This window comes from Talpa occidentalis, unplaced genomic scaffold (assembly GCF_014898055.3).
Source record: "Talpa occidentalis isolate TD23 unplaced genomic scaffold, MPIMG_talOcc4v2.1 talOcc4.2, whole genome shotgun sequence".
Taxonomy (NCBI): domain Eukaryota; kingdom Metazoa; phylum Chordata; class Mammalia; order Eulipotyphla; family Talpidae; genus Talpa; species Talpa occidentalis.
This window is the reverse complement of record NW_023602073.1, coordinates 36,412,629-36,438,227: the sequence shown is the minus strand read 5'-3', so window position 1 is coordinate 36,438,227 and position 25,599 is coordinate 36,412,629. Positions and strand designations below refer to the sequence as shown.

The window sequence follows — 25,599 nt, the reverse complement described above, 5'->3', positions numbered from 1 at the left end:
CATTTCCTGAGCCAGAACATCCTCCCCAACTCCCCAATGCTGGGGTGGCAGGGAGATTCCTGGAATCAAGAGGAGAAAGGCCTGTGCTGCTCTGGAGGGCCAGCCCTGGGGGCTGATTCTGGGGCTCCAGGACCCCACTCCCTTCAGGCAGGTCAGAGTCAGCCCTGCTCACAGCTCCAGGCTGCTGACAGCCCCTCTGTGCTGTGACCCTGCAGACACCGCTCTGGGGATAGTATAAAGACAACAAAACAGCAAAACTAAATGGGAATCTAAAAGCGGTAGAACTAATTTTTTTAAATCACATATTTTGAAGGACACTTCAGGGACATGATCACTTTATTGCCTTAATTTTTTACTGGTTTGTACCAAATCACTTCCTACTTTGCACTTAAAACAAAGATCTGGTGTCTCCAGTTTCTGAGGGGCAGGCAGCAGGAGGGGCCTCACTCAGAGGCTCCAGCTCTGGTCCCACGAGACGAGATGTCCGCAGATCTGAACGGCTGTGATCAGCGTGGAAGGACCTGCCTCAGAGCTCATGCATGTGGCTCCCGGAGAAAACCCTCAGGTCCTTGTCCTGTGGGCGTCCCCTTAGCTGAGGGTCCACCGTGTGCAGGGAGTCACCCCAGAGAGGGACCGGGGTGTGGGGAGCCCGGGAGGGAAGTCTCAGCCCCTGTGAGCCTGACTCTGTGACGTGGCGCGTCCCTTCTGCTTCATTCTCCTCACGAGGAAGAGCCAGGGAGTCAGACACACTCACGGGGGGAGCTGTCTCCCCTCCTATGTATCAGAGAACTGGTGGAAATTGAAAACCAACACAGTCCACCTTCTGGACACTCATTATTTCCATTCTGCCCACATGAAAAATAAGCTGCCTCCCACCCAAGGCCCCTAAAAGTATCTCCCATCACAGAAGCAGCGTGACGTCAGCATCTCATCGCGTGACTCAGGACTACGCAGAGGAGGCGCCTTGAGAGCATCTGTGCAGTGAAGCCATCTGTGCTCAGCTCCTCTTGGGCTGAGGCAGTTTCTGCCCCACAAACCCTGGATGTGGATACAGCGGAGGACAGAAACAGGGCAACTTTTAGACACATTTTTTTCATATGTTTCTAAAGCAAATTTATTGAGATATAATTTATGACTAATAAGTCATTGTTGAAGGCTCACCTCTCATGTTCTTTTGGTAAATGCAGAGCAGGGCAACCCTCCTATACTCTACCTTGAGAACATCTCCATCACCACAGCCACCTTGTTTCCTGGACCTGGGCCCATGGGCACCACACCCACCTGAACTCCCCAGCCCTGGGCAGCTGGAGCCCACTCTCTGTCTCTGGTACAGACCTGGGAACTTCTCTCTAAACACACCCCAAATGACTCTGCTGACACAGATCTGCATCTGGCATTTGGGGTACCCTAGTCCAATACATTCTGTTGCCCAGGGTGCTAAGGTCATAGAGAACTACAGGTCCCTGCTCTGGAGGCTCTGCGGCCTAGGGTGTGTGAGGAGAAAAAGGCTGCAATAGCTGCCTCAGAGGGGGCCAAGGCAGAGCCAGGGAGGTTCCTTCCTCAGCAGGAAGGGGACATGGGAGCTGGGCCTTGAAATCAGATGTGGGCACAGGAACAGAAGTGGCTCAGGAAGCTGATGGAAGGTCAACTACATGACTTCAGCAGCTGCTTTCTCTATGTGACCTTGGAGATTCCTCCCCAGCACTCTGTGAATTGGTTATTGATACTGTCCTGACACACCTCTCTCTTTCCCTTTCAGAAACAAGGACATGGAGACTGACAGGTCATGGTAATGCCCAGGTCTGAACCCCAGCCACCTGCCTAATGTCTGGGCCTCCTGCCCAACACCATCCTGCAAACTGACCTGGGAACCTATGGGGCTGGGACCCTGGAGCCGTCACCACCCTCTCCAGATACCACACATTTCTTCGCTGGATCTGACTAAAGACAAAAGGACAGTAGTAAGTCATGATATAATCACCTTGGTAGCACCAAAAAATAAAACCCACTTAATGCTCTTTTCAGGAGTCCATTGCAGCAACTAAGATAAACAAACAGGACTGAAAAGTTCTTGGGAAAAACACAAGTAATAAGGGCACCCCCAAAATTGCAGGAGCTGCCATATCAGATAAAATAAACTTCCAGCTAAATAAGGTAACAAGGAACAGGGATGAACATCATATGGTTAAGGAATCCTACATCAGGAAGACATAACACTCATCAATATACATGCACCAAACACAGGAGCAGCAAAAAATATATAGCAATTATTAAAAAATCTGAAAACAGATACTGGCAGCAACATAACAGTGTTAAAGAAATTCAACACCCCACTTTCATCAAGGACAACCCACCTGACAGAACTTAGGGAAACTATAGTTTTAAGTGAGGGATTAGACCATGTGGGCTGAATAGATATTCATAGGATGCTACACTCCAAAAAAGATGAATGCATATTCTTGTCAGGTATACGTTAAATAGTCTCCAGAATACACCACTTGTTGGGTCACACAAATGTCAATATGATGACTGAAATAATGATCACAATGGTATCAAATTCGAATCAAGCACAAAAAGAAGCCAGGGGGGGAAAGTAATATGTGGCGATCGAACAATAACTACCAAATGACTATTGGGTTAAGGAGGAAAGCAACCAAGAAATTTAAAAATACGTTAAGACAACTGACAACGTTTCAGTCAGCACAGCACAAGTAGTATTAAGAGGGGAATATAGAGCAATACACGCCACACCTAGAATCAAGACAGAGCTCAAGGACAGAATCTAACCTGACACCTAAAACAACTAGAAAGAACAAATGAAAACAAGAGACAGAGAAGGAATAAAATTACAGCAGAAATAAATGACACAGAAATCAAAGACAGACCAAAAAAATCAATGAAACCAAAACCTGGTTCTTGAAAAAAATAAACAAAATAAACAAATCTTTTACTACACTTTCAAGGAGGAAAAAAGGGTGAAAATGTTAATAAATAGTATAAGAAGCAAAAGTGGAGAGGTTACAACAGATACTTTAGGAATAGAGAGGATCAGAGGATTGTAAGACAATACTAAATATGTATATGTTGAAAAATTGAATAACCTCAAATAACCTAGAAGAAACTGACACATTCTTAGAAGTATACAACCTCCTCAGAGTGAATCAGGAAGATTCAGAACAAAGCAACTACAAGCAACTACAAGCAAAGTGAAACACGAATCAAAAGTTTCCCAAAAACAAAGCCCAGGACCAGACATTTTCAGTGACTTCTACAAAATTGTTAAAGATGAACTAACACCTGACTCCTCAACTCTTCAGAAAAAAACAGAGGAAGGGGGAATGCTGCTATCACATCTCATGAGGCCAACATTCCCTTGATACCAAAAGCAGAGAAGGACATCGTGAAAAAAAGGAAGCTACAGACCAAACCCTGATGAACATAAATATAAACATCCTCAACTAGACCTTAGCAAATCAAATTCAATTATACATGAAAAAGGATCACAAATCACCACTGAGCGGGGTTTATCTCAGCAACACAAGGTTGTTTCAACATTAGAAAAAAATCAATTAGATTTCCCCTCACACCAATAAGAATGTCTATTATCAAAAGTCAAGAAATAAATTTTGTGAGGATCAGCGGATAAAGGACCCTTGTGCACTATTTGTTGGATGAATTGGTGCCGCCAATTCGGAAAACAATATGGCAGGTTCTAAAAAAATAGAATTACAATATGATCCAGTATTTCTACTTCTGGATGTTTACCAGAATATGAAAACACTTACTCAAAATGAGACATGGCTCCTATTTTCATTGCAGCGCTATTTACAATAGCCAAAATAGGCAATATCTATGAGTCAAGTTTTGCAGTTTTCTTTAGTTTTCATGACAAATTTGTATTTTTTCCTTAGTGTGAAAGAATTTTAAAAGAATTAATGTTCACAGAGAGAAAATAGAAGAAAGAACACTCCCAATAAAACACCCTAAGTTCCCCATTCCCTCGTGGGTAAAGACCCAACCACACAGCCTTGGCCCAAGGCAGGGCAACTGTAGCCTGAAAGGTATCCCGAGTCTGAAGTGCCTTCAGGTGGGGACCTGGGAAGTGGATGAAAGAAGCCAGCATGCCTGTGCCAAAAGGAACAAAATTAAAGTACAATGCAAGGGAAAGGTCGGTCTCCCCATGGGTCTCTTCCAGGTGTCTCCTTCCACATCTCTAAGTTCCTGGTTCAAGTCCAAAGCCAAGGGGTAAGGTGGCTTCTCCACACTGTAGGGAGCCTTGCTGCCCCAACCAGATGAGATGCTGGCAAGCAGTTAAGGAAAGGGCCTTGCACCTTGGGGCCGAAGAGTTTCAAAGAGCCTCGCACCGTGGGGCCGAAGATTAATCTGTAACCTATAAACATTCCTTTGTTTTTTGTTCTTGGTCATAAAAAGAAAAAACTTCTCAGAAAATACATTATACGTATAAATTATATGTATAAGAATATTGTAAGCATATGGCATGGAAAATAACCTGCTTAAAAATTAAACACTGTACAATTTGGCCCACTTGACAATGGGAAATAATTGTTGTAAGACAGCATGCCTGACAAGCAACCCAGAAGTGGCTGCAAATTTCTTTTTAGAAGTTTCTTAAAGAGGCCTTTTTTATAAAGTTGATTACGCTAGGAGTTTCTAGGTAGAAAAATTTCTGATAACTAATAACCAGGAAGCAGCTGGTCTCCAGCTGCAGGCTATACAAATAGAGAAGTCCTTTGTTGTAGCCTTGGGGGATAGGGATGACCGAGTACTATCAACAGTGTTAGGTGATACTTTAGGCTGAAATAATGAGTTTAAGTTTTTGTTATCTATTAACTTTAAAGGTCACCTTTTTTCTCAAAACACGTAGGTGCCAAATGTCCATGGGAAAGGAATGTACCCATTGTTTCTGCTTTGCTTCCATGCATATGTTGATGCAATCTCACCACTTGCCTTAATGTATAAATAAAGACCCGCTGAGACTCTCAGCAGGAGATACTTGCACCCTGATCAAGTGTCTGTGTCTCCACCTTCCCTTTTCCCTCATCTCCTTTTCAATGCTGTCTCATCCTTTCAGGAACCCCTGACACGACGTTTTGCCGGAGCTGGCCTTTGGCACCATGCATCTCTCTCCTGTGTGTCTCCGGTGCTCTCTGCTCTGACAAACTTTATGTTCTGAGCAAATTGTCCATCAGAACAGCCCGTCACAGATGACAGTCCTGGTGTCCGTCATGATCAGCCCCAGAACTTGCCGTCAGCCTCCTGGTTATCCTGCCACTGGTACATCAGAGGGCGTCAGTGTCCGGCACTCTTGGGGCATCAGCAGGGCAGGATCTCAGTTTAAAACAAGAGCTTTAGTTCAAAGAGAACAGATCATGAGTCACGTAGCGTGTACGTGCAGCCTGTGCATGTGCAGATTCCTGTCCTAGGTATGGGCCCTTCCTCCCTGGCCCCTATCTGAAGGACAGAGCTGAGGTAGAGGACAGGGCACTGTTTGTGGATTTTCACGCATGCACTCAGTTGCAACCACTCAGGCTCAGGCAACAACAATGAGGTTTCTTCAGCAAACAGGAGAGCAGGGAAATAAAGAGTTTTCTAAGGCCTCAGTGGCCAGCTGTGTCACCAAGATAGTGTCCACAGTGTTCAATAGTCCCAAATTAAGGCTGCCTGTGTAAGGTGGTACAGTCCCACCAGAGAGGGTCAGTCCCATCAGGAGCTGGTGATACAGTCCCATCAGGAGCTGTTGGCATAGCCCCAACCACTGGGTCAGGACCCAATTCAGTGGCAGCAGGAGTTGCTCCCAGGGGTTGCTCACCTCTGAGGAGACACCCCAGCAGTACAGCCACAGCCTGAACGCCAGGCCAGACAGGAAGGAGGCAAGAGCACCAAGAGGTGGTGCCAGCCAGTCAGCAGCAATGACAGGTCTCAAACTGACCTTGCTGCTGTAGCCACAGTGGGCTGCATGCTCTGAGGTGGTGTGGGGGGACAGAGAGCTTCTGCTGCCATATTGGCTGCTGCCTTTGTCAATGACACTGACGGTGGTTGGTGGTGAAGTGCCCATCCACTCCTGCTGCTGGTTGCACTGGCCACAGCTGTCAGGGTGGCCTGGGCCCTGTCCACAAGCAGCAGCCTCCTGGGTCCTGCCAGAGCAGGTGGGGGTCCATTCAAACCTAGCTGATGCCCCCACACCCAGCTATCATCCCTAGCCCAGCGAGGAGGGCCTCAGCAAAGCTGTCCTGTGGTACCCACTGCAGGGCAGCATTGGTGCTGCCCAGAGGCCACTCCTCTGGGGCTCAGGAGAGGGGAAACCTAACCCTAGGGGCTCTTTTGCTTAAAACTGGCTTGCTCTGGGGGAGGGGCCATCTGAAGCTTCCTGCCCCCCTGGCAGGAAACCCCCCTCTGCCACCCACCTGCAGAGCTGTGCCCACCAGCTCCCACCACACACCCAGGGAGCCAAGGCAGGAAATCCCCACTCCTGCTGCCAGCCCTTTCAGACTCCTGCTGTTACTGGCCTCTGGCTGTGCCCACTGGGGCAGCCGCACCAAAAAAGCCCACATGTCCCACCACTCAGGTGTCAGGAAAGAGCTTGGTAAGCCACAGGGATCTGGAGTCAGTGTTATATACTATACTATTATATACAAATACACACTCCCGTCTCGCCCGCTATTCCCCTCAGCAGTGTATTTCAATATGCCTGCTTCTTCTGCTCCCCACTCTGTCTCTGGTGAATCCTCACACAGACCCCTTACCCCCCCCACACACACACACCTCTAGCCCACACCCCAGTTCTTCTACACAAAAATGAAAAAAAAAAAAAAAAGAACTTAAAAAAGTTGTGGCTGTTTCATTAAGGAATTATAGATAAATGATATCTCAGTGTTGCAAAGAGAAAATAAAAGATAAAAGCACCAAGATTTGTTACTATCAGGAGAATAACAGTTTGTTGGAAGATGTCACCTTCTGGCCATGTGGGGATATATAAGTGGTATAAAAAAGTCATAATTTGCAGCATCGAGTAAAAGATCCATCTCAGACCCAGCAAACAGCAGAGGCTGGGGGCCCAGTGGTGGTGCAGGTGCAACAATACAAAAGGGAGGACTCAGTCAGCAGGAGTCAGGCTTTGTCATCAAATGAGTCTGATGCCAAACTAGAGGGTCAGTCCACCATCCAGCGCTGCTGGGCCAGGAAGCCTGGGCTGGTCTGCAGCCCTGGTCAGCAATAGACACAGCCTGGAGGGGCTCAAGAGTCAGTTTTGAAGTTTGGCTTAATCTGGCCCTTCCTTTGCTTTCTCTCCATCCATATATAAGTATTTCTCTTTATTCTTTTGACATATCCCTCTTCCATCCATGTTGCCGCAGTGGCATGAGTTATGTTTTCTGACCGTGGATGCTATTTCATTATACAGGGCACATACATCACCTGTATATGTACATACATGTATATGTGTAATCCCAGCTTCTTCTTAATTTCCCACCTGTCTGGGGCTTTCAGGCGGTTCCCATAGCTTGGCTACTGTAAATAGTGCTGCAATGGTGACGGGAGTGCAGGTCCCTTCACAGGAGAGTATTTATCCTCTGTGAGGAGATCCTCAGTGTAGAATTGCTGGGTCCAATGGCAGAACCACATTTACTCTTTCAAGAAACCTCAATACTGTTTCCATAAGGGCTGGCTCAGTCTTAATCCAAAAACAATGCAGGACTGTCCCCTTTTTTCCACATCCTTGCCAGCACTTGTTGTTTCTGGTCTTTTGGATACGGGCTATTCTCACAGGTGTGAAGTGGTTTAGACCAGGGAATCATAAAGCCACAAAATGTGGGCAAAAGAAATCCTGGAACACTCAGGCCCCCCACACTTCTGGCCTGTACCCAGTTCTTATATGCATAAATAAATAAATCTTTAAAAAAATACAATAAAATGAGAATCAAAAAAATCTCTTTGTCTATCACTGTCTTACACCTCCGGAGGGTAAATTATAAATGGCACCTATATAAATTCTAATAAAAAGTCCCCAAATTTGAGATCACAATCTAAATTTTGGTAATCAAAACTAGGTCAAAACTTAACGGTTGAATTTGAAGCATGCATGCCTTATGGTTATAATACTGGTTATCAAAACTTTGTGTTTCAATGTTTTTATTTTTTAAAGGAAGCACACAGTATTCAGGATAAAAAGTGTAATTGACCAACTCTACATCAAAAAAGATAAGTTTGCATTTTTATGATTATACCTAAACTTCTCTTAATACAGTTCTTTTCCAGAAAAAGCCCCAATTGACTTCTTTCCCCTTGTCCTAGCAAAAATTTCAAGATTATGTCTATAGCCTCAAGGGCAAATTACTTAGCAGTACTGAGTTCCTCACAGGTATGTAGGAATGTATATGATATTAAGTCTCTCTGGTTTTTCTTCTTTTTCATCAATCTATCTAGTGCTTGCCTAAGAAAGAAACTTGGTTTATGGGATTATCACAATTATCAACTCTGGAATTAATTTAAAATTCCAGTCCTAAGAAAAACTAACAGCTACAATTGGTATCTCTCTCTTAAAGTTGTTTTTGTCATTATTTAAATGGTGGCCAAATTTCATATAAAACTAAGGTTTTCCTAAGTGTAACAATGAGAATTTGTTAAATAATTAAAATCATTTTCTCTAAAATCATTTGAGCTTTCAGGTTTACTTCTTGCTTCTTATTACAAGGAAACTAAAATTTAATGTCATCACAACTAAAAAGTTAACCAATTAAAACATGTGTTTCTGTATGAGTTATCCAGTGTAACAGGGTGGTCCCCAGGAAAAGGGAAGTTCCAGGTTCCCTGCCCTACCCAAAGGAGGGTGGAGCTGAGAAGGGAGATAAGCTGGAAGGAGACTAGAGAAGGAACAAAGCAGGATGGAGCCAGAAGGAGACCTGGAGGAGGCACAGGAGCAGAGAGACATGTGAAGAAACTGCGCTTGCCTTTTGGTTGTAGATTGGGGGACACAGATGTGGGTGAGAGACCCTGTGGCAGCTTTTGTCTTGATATTGATTTTGCTCTTTTCCTCCCAGATTTGTCTGGTTGTTTCTGATCCTTTTCTGTGGGTCCCTGCCAGAAGGTGCTTTAGATTTGGGTCAGGCTTTGGGGCCTTGCTCTGAGCCAATCCTGTTTGGGTGGACTTTTACCCACAAGGGGATGGGTGTTTGATTTAGAAACTATATTCTTTGTCTTTACTATATCGTTCTCTAATTGTATTAAAGGTCCTTTCCATTAAAAGTCTTCTATGTTATGTCTTGATGCAGTAGATCCCAGAACCTATTCAGAGCAGGCAGGTTTGAGGGCCCCTCTCCCTGCCCTTTAACACCAGTGCAAAGGAATGATAGCATAACAGCTCTTACAAAGTCTTGCAATCTAAAAATTAAAAACTAGGATGTCATAACTCTAAATGTAAACAAAGTGAGTTGTGTTAAGGAATGCATTTGAAATGGATATGGTGACTGTATTGGGAAACATTGAGTGTCAAAATAAAAGGCTAGCTTTAAAAAGAAATGGTATAAAAATAGGAAGGCAAAAGAAAGTGCTGAAGGTCTGAGAGAGGTATTGTTACAGGGCAGGGAGAGGGGCACCTCAGACCCTGCAAATCTGCCTGTTCTAAGTAGTTTCTGCCATCCACTGCATAAACACAAAACATGAGATTTTAATGAAAAGGAACTTTAATACAATTAGTAAACAATACAGGAAAGGCACCTCTGGCAGAAGCCCACAGAAAGGATCAGAAACTACCAGACAAGTCTGGGAGAGAAAGAGAAAAATCAAAATCAAGATAAAGGTTACCACTGTCACCTCCCCACGGGTCTCACCCATATCTGTGTCACCCCGTCCACAACCAAAAGGCAAGTGCAGTTTCTTCATGTGTCTCTAGGCTCCATGGGCCTCCTCCAGGTCTCCTTCTGCCTCCATCCTGCTTCCTTCCTTCTCAGTCTTCCTGCAGCTTCTTCTTTCCCTGCTTAGCTCCACCCTCCCTTGGGTGGGGCAGGAAACCTGGAAACTCCCCCTTTCCTGGGGACCACCCTGTTACAGTATCTGAAAAAAACTTTATGTGCTCAAAAGACTTGCTATAGAAATATTTTAAGTTTAGTATCAGTAGCGTATTTATGTAAAACCAAACTAATTTTCATCTGTAATAAGGACTCAAGTATCCTTAAGCTGCTCTCATTAGTTTTGGTGACAAGTTAAGGACTGTTCATGTCATCTAAAATCTTGGTGCTTTTTTACCCTCAGGTTACATGAGAAAAAAAAACTTTTCCTATCAGCATTGCTGAGCCTTGCCAAAGAATAGCTCTATTCTTAAAAATCCTTATCACTCTGAGTAATGAACTATTTGATAAAAATCTGTAAGTTTGTTAATCCCCTGACAACTTCTTGATACCAAAAAATCTAAAATATTAAGTTAACTATTAAAATATTTGTCTTAAAAGGATTCCTAAGACAGCTAATGAAAGTGTTTTCCTTATAAAAACAAATTGGGTCAATCTGGGTATGTTGATAAAAATACATAACACATTAAATTTTAGTTTTCCTCAGTATTTCCTCTGTGGGGACAGGACATCATAACCAAATTCCAAACTAACAGTCCATTGGCTCTTCTAGCCACTGTTACAAAGGTAGAAATAATACAGAAGCCCCAGGTCTCAAATGTAATGATATTTGACAAATAGACCTTAACATTCATGTCTCTAAAGACACCTATTCTGCATTAATTCAAGCCTGGGCCAAACAGGGTAAACTGTTAAACACATTAAAAAAAAAACAAAAACAAAAACACGACCCAGTATCAGTTTTCATTTGTGATGGGATTCCCATGGCTGCAATGACAGATACAAGGTGTTTCACTGATAGTGGCGGACATCCATGGTAGCACAAGGGGTTAAGACTCAACCTATGAAGCTATCTGCAGCCACTTAGCAGGAGTTCGGGTCCCAGCCAGGGAGCCACCCACATGGCCCAGCAACCTGTCCTGACTCGTCAGCTGCTCCCCTCAGCAGTGTATTTCAGTCCATCTGCCTGTTCATTTCCCCACTCTGTCTCTGGTGAATCCTCTCACCCATCACACCTCTGGTCTGTACCCCAGTTTTTGTATGCATAAATAAATAAATCTTTTAAAAAGCAATGATAATGAACCTGTTTACATCTCCAAAGCCTTTAAATCTTTCCTGCTAGTTTGGAATATTCAACATGTGCTGGCATCCCTTGCAGCCCTGCAGGATGAGCTACAGTTAAAAGAGCCAACCAGCTCCTTAAAACACAACTTATAAGACAAAATAGGGGAATAGAGAGAGCAAGTTGCCCCCACGGGAGCAAATACATAAAGCTCTATTTACTTTAAACTTTCCTAAATTGCAACCCCTCCCTAACAGCTGAGCAGGCATCTCACTGCTGCTGAGTCTGGATGAGACCTGCGGTTTGCACGACCCCGCGGCCAGGACCAGACTGGCTGGGCCTGTCCCATCACTGACCCGGGATGGGGGCGCTGCTGTCTGTCCCCGCAGGCACAGGCTGTGCGCCCTGACCAGAGTTGGGTCCCACAGGGGTGCACCCCGCTTGAAGACTCACCCCAGTGCTGGCTCCGCGTCTCCCCACAGCCCCAGGGCGCGGGCAGGGACCTGGGCAGCCGCACCCGCCGGTGCTTCCCGCGCTCCCGGCTGCCCTTGGCTGTTTGCGGGTCTCTGCGGGGTCCCCGCCTTGCTCTGGGGCGCCCAGTCTATTACTACCAGTGCCAGGCGCTCACCATCTAAATAGTTTGGGTTTGGTTCCCCACAGTTCCTGGGGGGGGGGACCTGGGTCCCTAGTTTGTTTTTGTTTTTTTCTCCTTTCTCTAGGTGGGGTGAGCCGGCTTGTGGGTGGGGGAGGGTCGCAGGTTCTGCTGCTTTCCTCTCTTCTCCTCTGTTACTGCAACTTTCCTCTATGGGCAGTTTGCCAGCTTTGCCAGTTTGTAGTCCTCACTGCAGCTGCCACAGGAGGGGGACCTGTGGGCGAATGTTTATTTTGTTTCATTTTTGCCTTTTTGTCCTGCTTTTGTTGTTTGGGTCAACATCGTCTCCCTCTCCCACAACTTTCTATTTCACATCATTATAACCACACAAAAATAAATAAAACTTTTACAGTAAAACAGAAAACACTTACCTCCAATCCTGGTGGCTTCTGTGGTAACAACACTCTTCTTCTGCCTCCTCTTCCAGTGGGGACCAGGACAGTCATCCTGAGCACAACGGGAGGAAGGGAGGGAGGGAGTTGGGGGAAGCAGCCTGGGTTTATCTGAGATCCTCTCCCTGCTGCACAGGGAGGGTGACCCTGGGGAGACAGGAGAGCCCAGAAATGAAAAACAATCATTTCACTCACTCTAGCATTTGCCCTTCCTCCAGGAGCTGAGGAAGACCCTGCTCCATCTCTCCCTCCCTTCCTGGACTGTGGACAAAGGCTCAGCTCAGGAACTGGGGTGACCTGGGCTAATTCTGCCCCTGGGCCAGGCCAGCAGGACACACTCCTCCTCCCCCTGTGGGACTCCCTCCAGCTCTGCTCTAGAGAGAAAGTAGCTACAGCCCACAGAGGCTGTGACACCCTGGGAAACAGAGGGGCTGTCAGGCTGGAGCTCCCTGACTCAAAGGAGATGAGCCTGGAGTGAGCATTAGAGGAGACAGGGAGCTGTTGGGGGCGGGGGCTGCCCCAAGGCCCAGCAGGGCTTCACCCAGGTGCCTTACATCTAACTATGGGATTAGTCCCAACCCCCTCCTGTCTCCAGATCCCTCTGCTGCCTCAAGTCCTGCTCCAAGCCTGCTTCTCCACGGAACTGTGCTTATCTTTTCGGGGTGTTGTCTGTCACTTGTCACTCTTCACTCTGTGGGATATGAATTCATTCATGCTTGATGTGCAATTGTCCTCCCATTGTCTTATGCTGTGTGCTCTGTCTCTCTCCTCTCTCTCTCTCTCTCTCTCTTTCTCTCTATCTCACACACACACACACAAACACACACTCCCCTCTCCTTGGGAACCAGATCCTCACTCAGCACTGGGGTTACTCTGACCCTCTGTCTCTGGTCCCCTCAGAGCCGCCCTCTCTGCAGTGTCTCTACTCAGCAGTTTCTGAGCAGCCCCAGGTGTCCCTGCACCTCCTGCCTCTCACCTTGTGGGAAACCCGCCCCTCAGCCTGCATGACAGTGAGGAGGCGAAGGCAAAGTCCTGAGGTCAATGATGGATGGAGAAGACAAGTTATTTTTTTCTTGGTTTAAAGTAGTTTTTTGTTACTGTATTTTTGAGATAACACACGTTTACACACTGCACATGACTCAGAGTCGAAGACTCACCTCCTATAACTAGCAATAAAATATAATTGCTAGCCCTGTGCACAGGTGTTTGAGGGAGGTTCGATTCCAGGAGGCTCAATTCCTTGGATTCAATGACCACACCGTATTAAAGGAAAAAGGATTTATTGAGAGCAACAGAGGTGATGTGCGAGCAAAATTATAAACAGTGCCCCAAACCCAACCAAACCGATGAACATGCATACATACTGTACAGTTTCCTCAGAAATCAGCATCACGGAGGCAAAGAGTCAGCACTCCGGAGAACAGCACGGGAGACGTATCCAAGTTCAGCAGCTGCGAGCAGCAGCAGCTAGATGACCACTGTGTTTTTATCTCCCGAGGTCGGATATGGCCAGTATCCAAGCTCAGGGATTCATGGTGGGCTGGTCACGTTTCTGTGCACGACGCCCCGGAGTTACATAACCAGCCATATTTCTTGGTGGTCCCGGACATCCCGAACAGTTACATAACCAGCCCTGTCTTTTGGCTCCTGGTCCGGGCGCTGGCCAGGCTCCCGGATCAGGAGGCCAAAATGTGGTCGCACATCTTCCAATGTCCCCGGCAAATGACATTAACACTTTATTTTCCTACACCTCCTCAGATGCAGGTTCCCTCATCCCCCAACCACCAATGTACCCATAGTCCTCCTCGTGTGTTCCCTCTGGGCCTTCCTACTCCTTTTGCTCCCCAACCTCAATCCCCTCTGGGAGCCTCAGTTCTGCAGCCAGACTCCCATGGCAGGTTAGGTTTTCTCTGTTCCTTTGCTTGGTTTCCATATATTACACATAGGAATCACATTGATAGGGGAAAGGATGTCCTGAGCAAACTCCATACAGGCTTTGTGGAGTCCACCGCACTCCATTAAGACACCGGGAACTACAGATCCCATGATCACCAAAGGGAAGGCTGTGAGACCTGAGGGCGGAGTTAAGCAACAACACTATCTGTTTGAGTGTTTAACCTGCCATGTGGCCAGGGGTTGTTCTCTTGGCCACACGGTGTGCTCTGTTTTTCGCCTGCTCAGTAGGTCATTGGGATTCGAGGTCAGCGGAATGGGTAGGATGCATTTACAAACTTATCTGCCTCTTTTTCTCCCTGAGTTATTCATTTTCCATTTCCCCTTTCCTTGTAAATAAACCTTTTATCAACCTTTGTGTGTGTCTGCAGTTTAGCATGGGTGAGGACCCAGAATCACACAACCCATTTTATATCAGGGTTGCTCTGTAACAATAACATCTGGTATTTGTGGTTCTCCTGATTTATGTCACTTAGCATAACTTTACCCATTTCCATCCATGTTGTTGTAAATTCAAGATTTCATGTACCTGCCACAATAGTTTCAGTCATATATTTTATGCACATAGGTTGTTTCCAAAATTTGGCTATTGTAAATATTGTTGCAATGAGCACAAGAGTGCACATATCACTTGAAATTTTGCATTCTTTGGATAAATCCCAAGGAGTGGAGTGCAATTTACCATTCTCTTTAGCAATCTGTCATTTCTCTTTCCAGAAAAAAATATATTGATGCCTATATCTAGTCACTAGTGTATACATTGTATAAGTACAAGAGTGTAAGATAAGACACAGAGTGGGAGAAATGATTGAAAATGATATCATGTATCTGATAAAGGCCTTGCATCTAGAACTGATATTATAAATGAAGTCTTACAACTCAACAATAAGAAAAGAAATGATCCAATGCAAACAATGGACAAAAGACTTCACCAATGAAGGATACAGATGTCAAATAACGGTGATGCTCAATATCACAGGTCATGAGGGAAAGACAGACTAAAAACAACAGTGATACCACTACATGCTTATTAGAAGGAAAACGTCCCCCTAAAATGGGCAACACCAACTGCTGACTGCAGCAACAGGACCCTCATATGCTGGCGGGATAGGATGAACCAGTCACTAGGAGGATCTGACAGTTTCTTTTAAAAGACAGACACAGAACAACCATACAGTCCCATGAGCACTGTCCCTGCTATTTACCCCACTAATCCAAAAACTTATATTTGCAAAGCAACAAAGAAAACCAAACCGAAAAATCCTGCATGGTTTAAATGTTTATAGCAGAACCCCCACTAAGTGTGAGCTGCCCATAGTGACTTCCTTCTGAAGACAATAACTAAAGAAAGGAGAAAAAAGTGGATATCTGTACACTTGATGTGCTAATGGAGAATGGCCTCAAATGGAGGCCATTGTGCCTGAGCAGCTCTGCTCACAGATGTCATCAGCAGAGGAAAGTTTAAGAAACCGTCAGCCAGAGGAACTAAGGAATTGTGATTGGAACTTCATGTGGTGTCCTGGTTGGGATTTCAGGGCATGACAAGAGCATTAAGAAAATTAATGATCCAAACAGAGCTCAGAGTTTAGTGAAAGTGCATCAGTATGGCTTCCTTAGCTGCTCAAATGCACTGTGGTCGCTGAGATGTTAACAATTTGGAAACCATGTGGGTTATATAGGAACTCTACTACCTTTGCCACGTTTCTGTAAATCTAACAGTATTTTTTTAAGGTTGTTTGAAATTAAATTTTATTTATTTATTTATTTATTTTTTAAAGATTTATTTATTTATTTATACAAGCATTGGGTACAGTCAGATGCGCGGGAGGGTGAGAGAATTCACCAGAGCCAGAGTGGGGAACAGAACAGGCAGATGGACCGAAGTACACTGCTGAGGGGAGCAGCGGGCGGCAGGAGAGGTCTGTGCGCCATGTGGGACCCTCTTCCCGTGGCCGGGAACAGCCGGGGATCGAACCGGCGCTGCAGAAGCTGCTGGCAGCTTCGCAACCCAGCGCTCAACCGCTGAGCCACTAGGGAGGCCCTGAAATTAAATTTAAATTAAAGTAATATTTTAAAAAATAGCCCTCAAAAAAGTTATAGGTTGGGCCTCCCCGGTGGCGCAGCGGTTGAGCGCTGGGCTGCAAAGCTGCCCGCAGCCTCTGTAGCGCCGGTTCGATCCCCGGCTACTCCCCGGCCGCCGGCGAGGGTCCCACATGGGGCACAGACCTCTCCTGCCGCCCGCTGCTCCCCTCAGCAGTGTACTTCGGTCCTTCTGCCTGCTCTGCTCCCCGCTCTGGCTCTGGTGAATTCTCTCACCCTCCCGCACTTCTGACTGTACCCAGTGCTTGCATAAATAAATAAATAAATCTTAAAAAAAAAAAAAAAAAAGTTGTAAGTTGTGGAAGAAAAAACAAACTTCCCAGTTTCCCAGGTATTGCTTTCAAGGGACTGGAGAGAGGGGTTCTGGGGAGAAAAGCTGGAAACCTCACACACAGGGCAGGCTCCGGAGTCTCCTCTCCTCTGAGCCCTGCTTCTCTGACTCCTCACAGAGCATCTCACCCCAGGACGCCGCCCCCCAGGATCCCCAACTCTGCCCACCTCAGCCCCCGCCCCGTCCTGGCGGCGCCACCAGAATCCGGAGCAGCGCGGCAGCGCCCCGTGTGGCCACAGGGCTGAGCACAGGAGCCCAGAGCTGCCCTTTCTCCTGCTCAGCCAGGCCTTCCCCAGGCTCCCTGGGCTCCCAGTGGCAGGGCAGGCCCACTGTCAAGTTAGGGGTCCTCAAATTGACCACCTGGTGGGTAACTATGCGTGCAGGCCTCAGGGAAGAGCCAGGTGTCTAGGTCATAAAAGTTGTTTTCCCAGTTCTGGGTCCCCAAATTACACAGTTTCCCTCAATCTCTTTGGGTGGGAACTTGGACTCCAGAGTCCCTGTTATCTGTTCCTACTTCCAGGGATGAAAGTGCCTCTTCTTGAGCTTCAGCCCCAAATTCTCCATCCCTAGGGTGAGGGGAGGGGCCAAGTAACAGACTCTCAGGCTCTGTTCTAGAACTTCTGAGTCTTCATGAGCATCCAGGTGACTCCTGTGCTCACTGAAGTGGGGGCTCCCTGGTCTCCGTGTCTTCTCCATGTGGGGTCAGACTGTGCAGTCGGCTCTGGGGGGCATCTTCTCAGATTGTTCATCACTGTGGAATCTGGGGTTCAATTCTGCTCCTTTCTCTTGCGTAGTCATCACTTTCTGGATGACCCTTACATGCTCAAGACCTTAACTATCATTGACATCACATCACCTCCCAGATCTATTTCTTACCTCAGACATTTCACCTGTGCCCCAGACTTGTCTGTCCAATTGCCAACATCACTTTCAATTCTAATAGATCTGATTCAGCTTTCCTAAATTGAGTGCCTGGGGTGCCCACATATGTTTCTTCTGGGGCCTTCCCCATGTCACTGAGTCTCCACCTCTCTGCCTGCACAGTCTGAGACGCTGAGTGTCATCCTCGACCCCTTTCTCACAGCCCAGCAGCAGGAAACACTGTAAAGTCCATGTCAACATATGCACAGTACTGTCACTGCCTGCTATTTCCCTGCTCACCCCCAACGAGCCACCAATCTCTCTGTCCTGGGACCTGCACTGGTTTCCCCATTTCTCTTCCCACCTCTCACCCTTCCATGCTGCACAGCAGCCAGACTGAGGCTACCCTCAGGTGTCTATCTGTCCAGGTCTTGTCACCCCACATCTTACTCAGCATCAAACCTCCCAAATCCTTAGACCTGAATGACCTGGGTGCACACAGATCCCATCTCCATTGGCCTCTGCTCAGCCCTTGGCTTCTTTGCTCATGTCAGTCACACAGACACATTCTTGTTCAGGCACCCATGCTGGGGTTGTCCTGTCTGTACTGAACTTCCCTGCACATCACTTCCTTGTGGGCAATGTGTCCATCAAACTTCTTCTCAAAGGTCACTTCAGTGAGACCCACACTGACCACGCTGGGCAGAAAACCACCCTGTTGCCTTCCCACATCCTTTACCCACTTCTAATCAGACATGCGTGGTTTACTGTCTGATCTGCTGTCACACAGTGCCCAGCCTCCCCTCCCCACTAGGACACACCTTCCACAGGCTCCCAGTCGTGCATGTTTTTAATTCACTGAGGTTTCCTAGAAGCATAAACAGCCACACATCTGGTGCAACAGTTATCAGTTGTGTCATCAGTGTAGAGCACCTCCATGTTCTAGAGATAGTGTTTTTACTAATGTGGTATATTACACAGGTTTATTTTTTTCGAAAGGGTTTCTAGGTTTTTTTTTTTTTTTAAGATTTATTTATTTTTCTGTAGAAGAACTGGGGTGTAGGTCAGAAGTACGTGTGTGTGCTTGCTGAGAGGATTCACCAGACAGAGTGGGGAGCAGAACATGTGGACTGACTGAAATACACTGCTAAGGGAGTTGCAAGTGAAACAGGAGAGGTCTTCTGCGCCATATGTGGGTTAGCTCCCTGGCTGGGGATTGAACTCAGGGTGTAGAGGTGATAGCGCTGAGACTTAACCCCTGGGCCACCAAGGAGGCCTGGGTTCCTAGACTTATGGGTCCTATTTTTCAGCCAACGCTGAAGGTAACTGACTCCATCAACCCAGGTGTCTCGATTAGCACCAGCACTGGGGTTACTACATTTAAGGGCAGGGCTACAGGGAGAAGCTGTAGAGAAAAATAGAAATCTATCAGGAACTTATCTAAATCCATTGGGAAATTATCAAATCCTCCTCTCTATTAAGACAAGGATTTTGTTGGAAAGATGGAAAGAATAATCCGGAAAAAGTTCTAAATGAGGCCAAAAATCAGATGAGTCTGGAAATTCATCTCATCAGACTCCTGTGTGCAGGGACACCCTGGGCCTTGTGGGGACAATGACAGATGCTCCTGCTGCTGTCAGAGACAGGGACCAAGAGGACATGAGGCCTGTTCTCTATACATCAAGGAGAACAGGCATAAAGCAAAAAACCAAAAGCAGCAAATAGGAATCCATAGAAAGGCTAGACCCTGAGCTGAGCCTGGGCTGATCTGGCCACACAAGCACTCCCTGCCCAGACATGACAGCACAAGGCCAGGTGGGGTCTGACCCTGTGATCACAGGCCCTCCTGGGACAGGTGCTCCTGAAGGACAAGGACAGAGGAGCAGAGAGATGACCCTGAGGAGTGACCATGTCAAAGCCCACAATGCATTGAGCACTGACTGGACACAGGCCTGTCCCCTCGGCTCCTCACAGCCTTTCCCGCCCCTACCTGCACAGACTCAGCACAGCAAACACGTGATTCTGGAAGGTTTCCCATTTATTTCATCTCAAATGTGGGAATCATTTTTATTAGCCCCACAACCAATCAGCAAGCTTACAAAAAGTAATTTCAGAACTCAATTATTATTTTAAGAGGGAAGTGGTTACTATTCTTGAAGAAAACACAAAGGCAGAGGTAGACACAGACTAAGCTGCCTCTACTGGAGCAGGAAAGTCATCAAGGAGAGACATAGGTCAGTGTGGGGAGGAACTGGTGGGCAGGGCTGGGCCAGTCTCCCCACCTCCTCACGTTATCTCATAAGAACAGAGACACATTCTGATGCCTTTTGGAGCAAAGAAAACCAGACGATCTTTAAGTTACAAAGTGGGCGTGAGAAGAAATCCTTCATCACTCAGCCCAACAAAGCAGCTGGCTCACACAGTGAAGGAAAAGTATCATAAAAAAATTCAAAGAAACACATAAGTGTCAACATTCTCAATAGTCTACTGCATCCTCAGAATGTCACCCTCACAGCTTCCCCACAACCTGGTCCCATCCTCTCTGCCCCAGCCCTTCCCACCGCAGGCCTCCAGGCCTCACCTTTAGGGGTTGAGAGACACATCAGGGCCCTGGGCGCTGCCACTGCCTGGGGGAGGACAAAACAGAACCTGGTCAGAGTTGCAGAGATGAGACCACAGAAGGACTGATGGGGGTGACTCTCCCACCACATGGGCTCCATCTACACTGGCCCCAGGCATTTAGGGATCAAACCCTTGATCCACACTTACCTGTAGCTTGAGTGTAGCTTCCTCCTTGTCCTCCTGTGGAAGAAGCATCATGTGAACCAGGGAGGAGTCAGGCTATGACATCCTAAAGGAATCTCCAAGTCTGGACCACAGGGATATTTCCAGAACTGTGAGTGGTGCCTTAGGGCAAGACAAGGAAGTATGAAGAAAGGAGAAGAAGAGAGGGGACTGGATCAGCCACCTCCTGGGTCTGCCCTCAGCAGGGACCTTCCCCTCTGCCATTTGCTAGAATCAGGGCCCTAGCACCTGAATTATCAAGGTGAACAATGTGATTCATTTCAAAAATGCTTTACAAAAGAGAGTTAGCAATCAGTTCCAGACTGGGCAACACAAGTTTGTGCATGGTACTTACCTATTACCAGGTAAGGCAAGTTCTACCTGTGGCCTGAAAGCCCCAGTGGACAAGATCTCCCCACTCCCTTCCCTACCTGAGAGCTTCTTCTCCACCTCACAGCTGCACCACTGCAGTTCCAGTGAGCACAGCTCCAAGGAGAACCAGGCCAGCAATGATGCCCACGGTGGGGATGGTGGAGTAAGTTGGATAACAGGCTAAGGAGGGGGCACTGGAAGGGACAGGAAGGGGAGACCCTGAGCCCAGGCCTCCATGCGATGCTCTGAAAGTCTCCAGAGGGCTCCTCATGCCCCTAGGAAGATCTGTGCCCACATTCCCTCCTTACCCCAAGTCAGGACTCTGGGCTCCAGCAGCCCCTCATGCTGCACATGGCACATGTATCTCTGCTCCTCTCCAGAAAGTACCTCCACAGCCACCCACTTCTGGAAGTTTTCATCCCCCCCCAGTCCTGGTCTCCACCAGCTCCGTGTCCTGGGTCAGGTGCTCCCCATCTCGCTGTTAGGTCAGGTGATCTCTGTAGGGTAGAAGCCCAGGCCCAGCACTCAGGGTGACCTTCTGGTCTGAGATGTGATGGTGGGTCACGTGTATCTTTGGGGGATCTGAGGAGAAGGGTGAGAATTTCACACTTTGTGTTTTTCTCTCATGTGCCAGAAAAACCCTCATGTAACCATCCTCAGAAATGGACAGGGCAATGGGTTTGGAAAGAGGAAGCACAAAATCTAGAAAGCAGCCTGGCCTGGGGAGTATGGCATTATATTTATTACTTAGAAAGTTCTAGAATTAGGGAGACAACTTTGTGTAGGAGGACATAGTTCTCTAAGGAGGAGAGATACCTTAGTCCCCAGGTATAGAAAAGCAGAGTCAGATCTGAAAAATGTCCTCTGACCAATAACAAGACCTTGAGGGAAACACTGATGGTTCCCAGAGGGCTGCCGGGTCAAAACGATCCGGTGAAGGGAGATTCCAGGGCTGGTCTCCCCTCAGGCTCAGGAGAGACTGGATTCTTTAACTGTTCTGAGGGAAAGTGAGGAAAAGTGGGGTCCTCTGGGGAGTCAGGAAACGCAGGGGGCTCCTCCTCCCTGACCAGAGAGGGGGCACTGCTGTGACCCTGACTCCACCCTCCCCGCGGTGCCGGCCTGAGCAGGGTGGGAGACCTCGAGGCCCCTCTTACCTGAGCGCTGCAGTGTCTCCTTCCTGGTCTCCAGGTGTCTGCGCAGCCACTCCAGGCACCTGCCTTCCAGGTAGTTCCTCCGCCTCCCCGCCGCCTCCCACTCGCGCCGGGTGATGTGAGCGGCCGTGTCCGCCGCGGTCCAGGAGCGCAGGTCCCCGTTCAGGGTCAGGTAATCGGCGCCGTCGTAGGCGAACTGATCGTACCCACCGAGGAGGCTCCCGTTGGGCCCCACGTCGCAGCCAGACATCCTCTGGAGGGTGTGAGAGCCTGTCCCCGCCCCGTCACCCGCGGTCATCCCGCCCGCCCCGCCGGGAATAAACCGAAACTGACGCGGGAACCTCGCGGGGAACGTCCCGGGCTCGTCCCGGGTCGAGGGTCCGGCGGGTCCCCCTGCCTCGGGGACGCTCGGGCCCGGGGTCCGGGGTCCCCGCCCGCCTGCGGGGGTGGGGTCGTGAGCGCCCCGGGCCCGCCCCGCTCACCGGCCGCGCTCTGGTTGTAGTAGCCGCGTCCTGCGCAGGTTCTCTTTGACGGTCTGTGCGTCACCCTTTGCTGTCCTAGTCTCCAGCCCGATATTTATTTATTTATTTATTAAATGTATTTTTTTTAAAGATTTATTATTTATACAAGCACTGGGTACAGTCAGAAGCGCGGGAGGGTGAGAGAATTCACCAGCGCCAGAGCGGGGAGCAGAGCAGGCGAAGGCCGAAGTACACTGCTGAGGGTGCAGCTAGCGTCCAGCCCGATATTTAATGAAAATAATCAGGGTCATGTGTGGATCTTTTACAGCTTCTATTTGTGCAATTATTTTTCTTCTCTGTCTCAGTAGAGGAATGTTGGATTGTCCTATTTTCTCCTGCATTTACTCTTTGCTTTCGTTGGCCAATGAAAAGCTACACAGCCTCTCTGAAATAGGTGAAAATAGCCTTTTAACTACCTTTCAGATAATTTTGTTCCACTTCTACAGTAAATTGAAATTATACAAGTGGTGGTTTTCAAATGTTATTTGCAAAGTGAGTGGTAGAACAATATCATTGAATGTTTTCTATCCTGTTACATTAATTCCATAGGCCTCTATTGATTATAAATCTTGAACCAATACATGATTTTAAAAAGTGATGCATTGTCTTACCAGGTTATATGATCTTTATGTTAATTATTCAAGAATCAAATTTTGAAAATCATACATGTTTCATGTTCCAAAGATCCCCAAAGAAAAGTAAGTGGCTACTGGAAGTTGTTAAGTTTACAGTGATGGGACACAACTTTTCACTATCTGGTTTTTACTTGGAGCTTGTACTTTATCAAGGCAGTTAATTACTATCATTTATCAACTGTCAGTTGATTTTCTTTTTTTTTTTTTTAAAGAGCACTGGGTACAGTCAGAAGCGCAGGAGGATGAGAGAATTCACCAGAGCAGGGAGCAGAGCAGCAGAAGGACGGAGGTACACCGCTGAGGGGAGCAGTGGGCAGCAGGAGAGGTCTGTGCGCCATGTGGGACCCTCCTCTGGAGGCCGGAGAGCAGCCCGGATTGAACTGGCGCTGCAGAGGCTGCGGGCAGCTTCGCAACCCAGCGCTCAACCACTGCGCCACCGCCACCGGGAGGCCCTGATTTTAAAGGGACAGTTTAAATACTAATAATTTGTCATTCATCTCTTCTAATAAAGGTGGTAGTGGCCACCCCTCACCCCCAAAAAAAAAAGGTCTAATTCACCTGATACCAATTAGTTTCCTTGGGACATAGCACTTTGGATTGTGGCAGAAGTGACTTACATGTGCTCTATGTCATCAGAAACTGGGTTTACTGTGTCTCCAGATTCTTTCTCTCAGGCTTGAGGAGATGCTCCCTGCTTTCCTGAGCCTCCCTGGCCAGGGCCCCACAGCTCTTCACACTGGACAGAGTGGTCTCTGCCCACGTCCTGCTCCCTCCCTCCTTCTCCCTCTTGTGCAGCACTTCTCCTGGCTCAGGTGCTGGACCTGCCTGTGGGAGGCTGACAATGATGAGTCATCTCCACACTTGAGGCCTCATTTCAATGCTTTTCTGTTTCCCATTGTTAACAACAGCTGCCAGTGTTTTTTTACTCCCTCCTGTTCTGAAAATGCTTTGTTTGTAATATTTGTATTGTTTATAGTGAACACAGATTATATCCTAAGGACTGTACTATATATATGTGTGTGTGTCACACACACATCATACATAGGCAGAATAAAGCAGGTCTTCCCCTGTGGTAGTCAGGCTCAGCGCAGAGCCGAAGGGCTGGGCTTCCTGTCTGCTCTGGTGCCGGCCCTCACAGCCCTTCCTCCCTCCTCAGGATGTTGCTCTCTGTGGGGCCCACACAGGGTCTTGCTCTTCTCTTCTGGGTGTAGCTGTTTATTACCATATCGTAAGTTCTGATGCTTTTAAGAAGATGGTTTTGTATCTCACACGTATCTCACATTTTTAGCTGTTTTCAGTGGGAAGGTGTGTCCATCCACCCAGCCCACCTTGGTCAGTGACAACATGGCGGGTCCTAGAGCAGAGGGTCAGAGCCTGAGAACACGTGACTGAGGGGATCTGCCAAGTGTTTCATAGTGTCAGGGATTCTTGTGTAATTTATTTTTGATAATAAATGATTTTGATAATTACTAGTATTTGTTATTCACACACACACAGAGGATTCATAAATACTCAAAAACATAAACAAATACAGGGCCTCCCTGGTGGTACAAGGGCTTGAGACAAAACCTATGAAGCTGTCCGCAGCCACTGCAGCATGAGTTCGGTCCCCAGCCAGGGTGCTACCCGCATGGCACAGCAGACCTCTCCTGACTCGCCTGCTGCTCCCCTCAGCAGTGTATTTCCATCCATCTGCCTGTTCTGTCCCCCACTCTGTCTCCAGTGAATCCTCTCACCACCACCTCTGACCTGTACCCCAGTTCTTGTATGCATAAGTAAATAAATCTTAAAAAAAAAACCACATTCATAAATTCTTAAGTCATATCCTCCTCAGTCAACCAAGTCTCCTCTACTCTAAACCCACTACAGGCAGCAACTTCTCAGTTCTCTTCCCAGAAAAGTCTATGTATGCACTGATGTGAGTGTTAGGTCTGTAACAGAGCTTGGGCCACAGACAAGGAGAAAATATTTGCAAAATATGACTCTAATATAATACACGCTTTAGAATATGCATGGGACCCTTAAAATTCAACAAGTAACAGGTAATTTTTTTTAAATTGAGCAAGCTCTGAACAGTTTCCAAGGAAGCTATATTGATGGCAACGAGGCATATGAACAGAAACTCAATGCGATATGTTGAAAGACATATATAAATGCAAGTGCCAATTAAAGCAACAAGGACATACAATACACACCTATTATATGGCCTAAATCCAAATTTAGTACAGCAGCTCCCTTTATCCACGTGAGATGTATTCCAAGACACCCAGTGGATACCAGAACCACCAATAGTGTGGAGCCCTCCATACATGAAGATTTCCCTGCACATACATACATATGATACATTTCCTATGTAAATTAGGCACCGTGTGATTAATAACAATAACTTTAAAACAGGACAATCAAAATCACAACAATGTACTGTAATAAAATTTATGTGAATGTGAGCTCTCTCTAAATACCTTATTATGAAAAATCTTTGAACCTAGGATAATTTTGGGAAAACTAAAGCCTTGGAAACTGAAGCCTCAGATAAGGGGGGACACTGTGCACTAGGTGATGACCAGGATGGGGAGCAACAAGGACCCCCATTCACTGCCAGAAGAAATGCAAAATCACACAGTCACTATGGAAGAGATTTGGCCATTTCAAATTCTTATTAAGTGCAACACAGATTTACACTAAAACCTGCTGATCACTCT

The 25,599-nt window shown here is 47.1% G+C and overlaps 1 pseudogene; it reads right to left on the bottom strand.

Annotated features, from left to right (window-relative positions):
• Positions 1-328: 328 nt before the first annotated feature.
• Positions 329-24,122, bottom strand: LOC129146271 (HLA class I histocompatibility antigen, B alpha chain-like; annotated as a pseudogene).
• Between the last annotated feature and the right edge of the window lie 1,477 nt (positions 24,123-25,599).